This window comes from Ochotona princeps, chromosome 6 (genome assembly GCF_030435755.1).
Source record: "Ochotona princeps isolate mOchPri1 chromosome 6, mOchPri1.hap1, whole genome shotgun sequence".
Classification (NCBI taxonomy): domain Eukaryota; kingdom Metazoa; phylum Chordata; class Mammalia; order Lagomorpha; family Ochotonidae; genus Ochotona; species Ochotona princeps.
Window position 1 is genome coordinate 11,226,635 of NC_080837.1, and position 9,187 is coordinate 11,235,821.

Consider the following 9,187-nt stretch of genomic DNA (forward strand, 5'->3'; position numbering starts at 1 on the left):
ATAATGACCTGGGAGGGTAACAGAAGATGAGTTAACTCTTTGGGTCCTTGCACCCATGTGCGAGACTCAGAAGCAGCTCCAAGCTTTGGACTAGCCCAGCTCCAATTGTTGAGGCCATTTGGGGAGTAAACCAGAGGATGGAAGATGTCCCTCTCTCTCCTCTCTGTAACTCTGCCTTTCAAGTAAAAATAAAATAAATCTTTCATAAAAAGAAATAATCATGACTCTCTACCATATGCTAAAACACACATCAAATTTGTGTTACTTCATTCATTCCTCAGAAAACCAGGAAGATGTTGTCACCAGCACACAGAACAACCCAAAGGCGGAAGGGAGGGAGCCATTTGGGCAAGCGACTAAGCTGCTACGTCCCACATTACAGTGCCTAGATTCAAGTCGTGGGCTCACTCTCCATTCCAGTTTCCTGCTAATGCACACCCAGAGGGCAACTAGTGATGGCGCAAGTACTTGGATCTTTGCTACCCATGTGACCGGACCCACACTGAGTTTTGGACTGTTTCAGCCTGACCTGGACTAGAGAGGAAATGAATCCAGCACAAGGGAAGTCTCTCTCACTCCCACTCTCTCACCCCCTCTCCATCTCTCTCTATCTTTCATTTTTAAGTTTTATTTGTGGGGGGCGGGGGGGTCGCTTCCCAGCAGCTGTTTGTAAGGGATCCTGGGGCTGGAGGCCTGAGGCCACGGTGTCAGGGTGGTCCCAGAGCAGTCCCGGTGTGAGGCTCTCCCTGACACACACCCCTGCCTTTGCAGATGACCATCCAAAACCTATACCTCTTTGACCAGAATGGAGTGTATTTGCACTATAGTGAGTGACACTGTAAGAGGCAAGCAGGGGGCCCGGCGGTGTGGCCTAGCGGCTAAAGTCCTTGCCTTGAACACCCCGGGATCCCATATGGCAGCCGGTTCTAATCCCGGTGGTTCCAGTTCCCATCCAGCTCCCTACCTGTGGCCTGGGAAAGCAGTCAAGGATGGCCCAAGGCTTTGGGACCCTGCGCATCGGAGACCTGGAAGAGGCTTCGGATCGGTGCAGCACCGGCCGTTGCAGTCACCTGGGGAGTGAATTATCGGACGGAAGATCTTCCTCTCTGTCTCTCCTCCTCTCTGTATATCTGACTTTGTAATAAAAATAAATAAATCTTTAAAAAAACCCAAAAAACAAATAAATACAATCAATGAATAAAAAGAATAAAAATTTGAAATTAAAAAAACCACACACACACAAGTATGTAGATGTATAGAAGTAGATAAGAAATAATAAAATGAATTTCGAAACAACTTGAAAAGAGGCAGCTCCACCAGGCAGTAATCAATTGCATCCTACCAGGCACAGTTAACTTGCATTTTTATGGGTAAGAATAATTGGGACTAACACATCTGAGGGCCCACTTACTGGATTCTCCACACCCAAAGTCTTAAACTAAAAAAAGCCATTGTGTTTCCCATGCTTTTCCCAAAACTTCTCCCTTCTTAAGGAAACTGAGTCCCTGTGTTGCCTCAGATATTGAACCATGAGGTCCTGGCTGCCCACGGTCTCCCTGCTCCCCTCCCTTCTCCTCTCTCAGCTGAAACAGCCAGTCCACTGGGTCCCAGGTCACAGGACCATTGACCTCCCCGGCAGATAACATCTCAGTGCTGCTCTGGTCTGGAGGGTTTTTCCAGGAAAGTCAAGCCCTGAGCCAGAAGTTGCCCCCACCTGCCTGGCTGCAGTCTTTGTCATCATCCAGTTTCCCAAAATAACATGACATCGCTGACCCATCCCAGGAGGGATGGGACCTGGGACCTGGGACCTGGGCGGATCTGGGTGGGCCTGGGCAGGCCTAGGTGAAATGTGCATCTCTCACTCCCAACTGCAATCCTTCATATCCTGTCCCCCTCGTCCCCAAGGCTCCTGGGAGTTTGGCAGCAGCTCTGCACCTTTCAGCAAGCCCATACTTTGTCGCAGCCGTTGACCTGTGTGTGAGCAGACTTGGGTTCTGGGTATCTGATGGCACTGTGTTTTAACAAGGGGTCTGGTTGCATGTTTTCACTCTGTGTCCACACAGCAGGAAGGAGGTCAGAACAGGCAACAGGGAGTCAATGCAATCCCAGTCTGTCACAAAAGGAAAATCTAAGGGGCAGAATCCCAGAACCAGGGCAACAACAGAACTCAGGCACACCAGTACCCTTTTGGGGGCAAGAAATGGGATTGGTATTGTGCACAGTGAGTTAAGTAACCACCTGCCAGGCCATATCCCAGTTCATAGCTCCGATTTCACTCCTGGCTGCTCCACTTCTGATCAGCTCCCAATAATGACCAGGGAAAGATGTGGAGGATGGCTCAACTCCTTGTGCCCCTGCATCCACATGGGGAAATTTGGAAGAAGCTCATTGCAGCCATCTGGGGAGTGAACTGGTGGATAAAAGATCTCTCTGTCTCCCCTTCTTTGTCTGTAAGTCTGCCCTTAAAATAAAAATAAATAACACACTTTTTTAAAGATTTATTTATTTTTATTGCAAAGTCAGATATACAGAGAGGAGGAGAGACAGAGAAGTAGATCTTCCATCCAATGTTTCACTCCCCAAGTGGCCACAACAGCCGGTGCTGTGCCAATCCGAAGCCAGGAGCCAAGAGCTTCTTCCAGGTCTCCCACACGGGTGCAGGGTCCCAAGGCTTTGGGCCATCCTCAACTGCTTTTCCAGGCCACAGGCAGGGAGCTGGATGGGAACTGGAGCCACCAGGATTAGAACCAGTGCCCATATGGGATCCCGGGGCATTCAAGGCGAGAACTTTAGCCACTAGACCACCGCACTGGGCCCTATATAACAAACTTTAAAAAAAATTTTCAAATACAGCCAAAAAATGAGAATAACTGAAGTGCCTTATTATAAGTAAATTATTACTAAATGACAACAGGATCATAAGATTCAGCCATTACGGATGATTATAATAATTCATGAAGGACTTCGAGAATACAGCAGGTGCTCTGTTCACACTTAGCTTGGGGTGTATTACGACAAGGCCAGACTCCATGGAGACAATCTTCCTCTGGGGAAGTGAAGGGGCTGGTGTCCAGGGAAGTGAGGTATAAGGAAGCAACCTTTATGGGGAAGAAGGTAGAAGATGTCGCAAATCAACCTGAGGTCCTCTTCTGGCAGAGGGGTGGGGTGGGTAGGAGTTGTAGCTCAGAACTGGGTTAGCCTGAAGAGTTCTAAACTGCTGGGTGAGAAAGGCCAAGGAGGGAATTGTCGGGGGCAGAAGTCATCCAGGAGGTCCTGAGGATGCCAGGGGTGGAGTGTGGATTGGGAGGGGGACTGTTTAGGGGGCATAAAAGGCTTGGCCGCAGTAACCAAGCCCAGGGGATGAGGGGCTCTGGCTTGATTGGCAGATGCCAAGACAGTGCAATTCTGCCCCTCAGGCAGGGATGAAGATGGTCTGGTCTTAACCCATGGCATCATCTGTTCTAGCCCTATCAAAGCAACCACAGGTAGGATCGAAACTCAGTACACTTCCCAGCCGCCTTTCTTTCTGTCGATCATTCTGGATGGCCCACTAATGATGCTATCAAGAACCTAATGGCCCTGGCCAGGAAACAAGTTCTCTCAGGCCTGATTCTATGGTTGTCAGTCCCACCTGAGTGGGAGCGTGGACGGACATCAGAGAGTGACACCTTGTGGTGACAAAGAGCAATGACAGATAGTCGCAGCTGGGACACCCACCTCGTTCTGTTGTCTGCAGCAAGGCTACAGGACACACACACATACACAACCACCCCACACCACCCCACTCCCTTGAATCCCATAAACCCTGGGAAAAGGCAGCTCCAAGAGGGAGGTAAATGCCCGATTCAAGACTAGAGCTGGCTTTCGTTTTGTGTATTTTTGGAAACGTTTTAAAATGTGTTCGTTTACTGGAAAGGCGGAGAGAGAAAGAGGCAGCTTCAATCCACTGGTTCACTACGCAAATGTCCAAGCCAGGAAGGTAATCCAGGTCTCCCTAGCGAATGGTCATCACTGCTACCCTCCCCCCCCCCCCCCCCCCAGAGTCCACCTTAACAAGAAGCTGGAGTCAGGAATGGAGCCCAAGGACATCCAGGAGAGAGGGATACAGGTATCTTAAGTCACGTGGCTGCTGTTGTTTTGGAAACATTTTTAGATGGATCCTGATTGTTGTGGTTCGGCTTGACTCCACCAAGCAGCCCACAAAGAATGCAAGGAAGGAAACACCCGCAGTGCCAATAAGGGTTCCCCTGGGGTGCTGAGAACCATAAAATCCATGATCTTTGAAAAAAAAAAAAGTTTTCAAAAAGTCAACATCACATGATCCCTTTGCTTCTGTTTAAGACAAAACAATTTTTATTTTTGTTTTTAAGATTTATTGGGTCTGGAGCCATGGCTCAGTGGCTAAATCCTTGCCATTCAAGCACTGGGATCCCATATTCCTGTCCTGGCTGCTCTGCTTCCCATCCAGCTCTCTGTGGCCTGGGAAAGCAGTCGAGGGTGGTCCAAGGCGTTGGGACCCTGCACCCACAGGGGAGACCCCGAAGAAGCTCCATGCTCCTGGCTTCAGATCAGCTCAGCTCCAGCCATTGTAGCCACTTGCGGAATGAACTAGCAGTTGGAAAAATTTTCTCTCTGTGTCTCCTTCTCTCCGTAAAACTGCCTTTCCAATACAAATAAATAAATCTTTTTAAAAATAAAGAGTTATTGATATGAAAGGCAAAATTACAGAGAGAGAGAGAGAAATCCATTTGCTGGTACATTCCCCAAAGGGCCCCAACAACCAGGATGCAGTGAAGTTGAAACCAGGAGCCTGGAACTCCAGGCTGGTCTCCCACGTGGGGGACTGGCGCCTGGGACCCAGTCACTTGAGCCTTCACCTGCTTCTTCCTAGGGTGAGATTAGCAGGCAGCTGGCCTCAGGAGTGGAGTAGAGGCACCCACCAAGTCACTGTAATACAGAATATGGGCAGCACCAAAAGCCCACATCCTAAATGTTTCTCTCCTTTACAGTTTTTCACAAAATGTATGTCGCTGTCTGTATACCGGTTTGCACCTTGCTCTTTCCAACCCATCTAAAGATCTTTCTGTTAATGACATAGTTCTGGAAAGCCACCTCATCTTTTCAAGCAGCTGAATAAAATTCTGAGGCTTAGGTGTTCATATATACATATATAATTTTTTATCTAGCCTTCTACCTATAAATATCCAAATTATTTCTATTTCTTGTTTTAAATAGCGTACACTGAATACTCTTGTGTCTATCTCAGCATACTTTTACAATCCCATCTATATGATATATCACTAGCAATACAATTGCCTGGCCACCCTCCCAATGTCTGCAACACTTAGTGTAGCCAGCAACAGCATAAATGGGAACACTACCCAGTCAGTATGACCCAGCATGATCACGCCTTAACATTACATCTGCACCAGATATTCCAGATATATGATGTCAGTTCTTGATTTTAAAAATTATTAATGAGTCTAAGTTTTTCGTCTCTCTTTCTCTTGCCTTCGTTTCTTTTTCAAAATATTTATTTGAAAGGCAGAATTACAGAGATGGAGGATAGGGAAGCACACATACACACACACACACACACACACACACCCATCTTCCAGCTGTGGGTCCACTCCCCAAATGGCCACAACAGTCAGGGCTGGTGCAGGCTGAAGCCAGGAGACAGCAACTCTATCTAAACCTCCCAGGGCACAGCCAGGCTCCCAAGTATTCAGGCAGTCGTCTACTGTCTTCCCAGATGCATCAGCAGGGGACTGGCTCAGCAGCAGAGCAGTCAGGACTTGAACTTTTGGCATTACTGGCAGTGGCTTAACCTGCTGTGCCACAATGCCAGTTCTGGTCATTACCCACTCACCTCGTTGGTGATTATATGCTGCAAGTGTTTTTAATTTTTCTTATGTTTAAATTTGCCTTTATTTTTCTTCATGGCTACACTAGTGTTATGGTAGTAAAAGTTTCAAGTTGCTCATATGCGCCTGTGTCTCTCGGTGTGTGTGTGTGTCTGTGTGAAGTATATAAAAAATGCAATAGTAGAACCATGCACCGTCTTGGAAACCAAAAAATTCCCCAAGGATTTCTCAACAACCCCAGGCCATATGCTTCCATGCATCTCACAGTTAGCACCTTTGGTATTTTAAACAGCAGTAGGCAATCTGGTTTAACAAGCCAGTTAAGGAACTAGTCTTGAAGTCACTTTTGCTTGCCAAAAGCACTGCTTTACTGAAGGTTGCAAGCGTTTTCCTCATCTGCGCCCAGCAGTCAGAAAGCTCCTTATAGATTCAGTTTCTTCCTATGAATCAATCAAGGGACTATACACAAGGTCTTCAGAAAATTCACGAAGAAAAGAGTATCATGAAAGACCTACGCATGGGTTTCAAAATAAGCTGCCCTTTCTTGTCTGTTATTTTTCACGACTTAGTTTTATGGGCGTCAGTGTTCATCCTGCCCAACCCATCCATCTTCCCCATTTTCCCTCCTATCATTTGTCCCCATTAAGCTTCCATTTACATTGCATTTTCCACCAGTTTTTTTGCAGTCTCTTGGTACTTGCGCATGCGTGTGTGTGTGTGTGTGTGTGTGTGTGTGTATGCAAATTTCTCATTTTATTTCTTCCTATCTTAGTCATCTTTACCTGTAACAGTTGGAGGGGCACTGGAACTTATGGCAATAAGTTCCCAAGCCGCGCTGGGGTGCCTCTCTCACCTCTGTGTCCTTGCTGAGGGCACCCTACTTTGAGGCAGCCTCCAGGTCAGGCTGGGCAGCCAGGGCACCCCAGGTGTTCCCACAAATGCGCCTGAACAGAGTAGTTCAGAGCAGGGCGTGGGGACAGGCTGATGTGTGGGATCCTCTCCCTCTGCTGGGTATGAAGGGGTTGGAGCAGGCCTGGGCTGCCCAGTCACACAGGTCAAGTCAAGGAGAAGCCAGCAGCCCCCATGGGGCAGCACAAGCTCAGGAGGCTCGCAATGCCAGCACCTCCCTCTGTCACTATCACACCTGATGCGAAACATCAACATTCAAAACAACCAATTCTGCTCTAGCTCTCCCCTAGACCAGGTCATGGTGAGGCTTGATTTCACAATTGCTCAGTGACGTGTCCTTGACTGGGTTTCACACTCCTGTTTCGAAACATGGTCCTGTGCCTCCTCTCTCACCACAGCTCTGCGATCAGCGTCCGCTCCATCAGTCCTTTCCCCCTGATTGGGTCAGCCCTACACTTCCCCACAGCACTGCTCACTTCCATGGCCTCGCCCGATCACGCTGCATGGCCCTGGCATGCAGCACCACACAGAGGACACCTGAGCACAGCCAGAGCTCCTTGCTCTGGAGGAAGTGGGTGGAGTTAGGCAACAACAATAGGAGTCCTTGGTCCAAGGAGCTACAGCTGAATCCTGCAGCCCCTGGGCCTGAGGCTCAAGCCACATCTGCTTAGAAGCCCTTGGCCTTGATTGTGACCAGGTGTTATAGAAAGCAGGTAAATGGGAGATGGGGGTAACAAAGCAGGTAAATAAACAGGGAGTGGGACAATGGTGAAGCAGGTGAAGCCTCCCCTTCTGGCTTTGGGCTCCGACTTGAGTCCCAGCCCCTCCACTTCTGACCCAGCTCCCTGCTAACGCAACCAGGGAAAGCAGTAGAGGATGGTCTATGTGCTTAGACCCCTGCACCCATGTGGGAAACCCAAAAGAAGCTCCCAGTTCCTGGCTTCCAACCAATGAGGCCATTTGGGGAACAAATGAGCAGATGGAAGATTCTTTCTCAAATAAAAATAATCTTTAAAAAAAACAAAGACAACTAGTGCCCCCACGAAGTTGCTGCTTGTCCAGCTTGTCCTAAGGTGCCTTTAGCCCCCAGAGCCGGGAGGGTGACCCTGGGCAGGGGTAATAAGGGGAGAGCTCAGAGCCAGCTCCAATCACCTTTCAAATTGTACCCCAGCTGTGAGCAAGCGGGAAGGCAGAGCCCTGCAGCGCACATACTGGCCTCACTGCCTGAGAGGTGCCTCTGGTGGTTCCTGGACACACACTTATGTTTCCCTGGCTCTTGGACTTTGAGTTTCCTGGTAACACTTCCCTGAGTCCTTCTGGCCCAAGTCAACCAGAGCAAATTTCTGGGAAAGGACAGTGGATGGAGCCACCCTGAACTTGGCTGTCTCCAGCCTTGCCTCCCTGTCCCATGTTGGTCTTGGAGAGCAGACATGCGTATATCAGCATCCTTCTCAGTAGAATCGCTATGCCACAAAATGGTCTTCAGTGTGACTTTCTCTCTGCCTAATGTTGGCATGGCTCAGGACCAGCTTCCCAGAGAAGTGTGCACATGGGCACAGCTTGAGTGGGCGGTTGGAGTCAAGGTTGACTTGTGATTGAGGGAGAAGTGGAAGGACTCTCGGGCTGTTGCAGACTGCATCCCACTCTGTCTTGCACCCATTTCCCTGTTGTGTAAATATCTGTTCCTGCAGAGGACATACAAGAAGAGAAACAAACATTTGATAATCCACGGACCTGCCCCATGCCACCCTCCCCGTCATGCAGCACCTCTGCCTCCCCGATGTGCGCCCCCTAAGTGGTGGACCTGGTGTTGCATGTGGGCACTGAATGTGCACTTCTCAGGGCAGCCTGAAGGGGGCGCGGTCAGCCTGTGATCTGTTGGGCTGAGAAACCCACTCCACCATCTGACAGCCAAGCCTGACACCAGTTTGCACCTTTGTGCTAAGCTTAAAGAGGTATATTAGCAAATAACAGGTGAATTTCAAGTAATTTTCAGCCTGGTAGACAGAACTTCCTGACACAAAACTCAGAGGCCATAATAAGGTGTGTACATTTTACCACATAAAAATGTCATGCAATGCCAGGGCATCCCATATGGGCACTGGCTTATGTCCCAGCTGCTCCATTTCTGATGCAGCTCCCTGCTAAGGTTCCTGGGAAAGCAGCGGAGGTTGATCCAAGTCCTTGGGCCTCTGCACCCATGTGGGAGGTTCAGAAAAAGCTCTTGGCTCCTGGTTTTGGGTCAGCTCAACTCCAGCCATTGCAGCCACTTAGAGAGTAAGCTAAGGATGGAAGATCTTCCTCTGTTTCTCCTTCACTCTTTAACTCTGCCTAATAAAAATAAAATAAATATTAGGGGGGAGGCTAAGGGAAGTCTCAGGGCCTATGGAACGGTATCCTAAAATAATAAT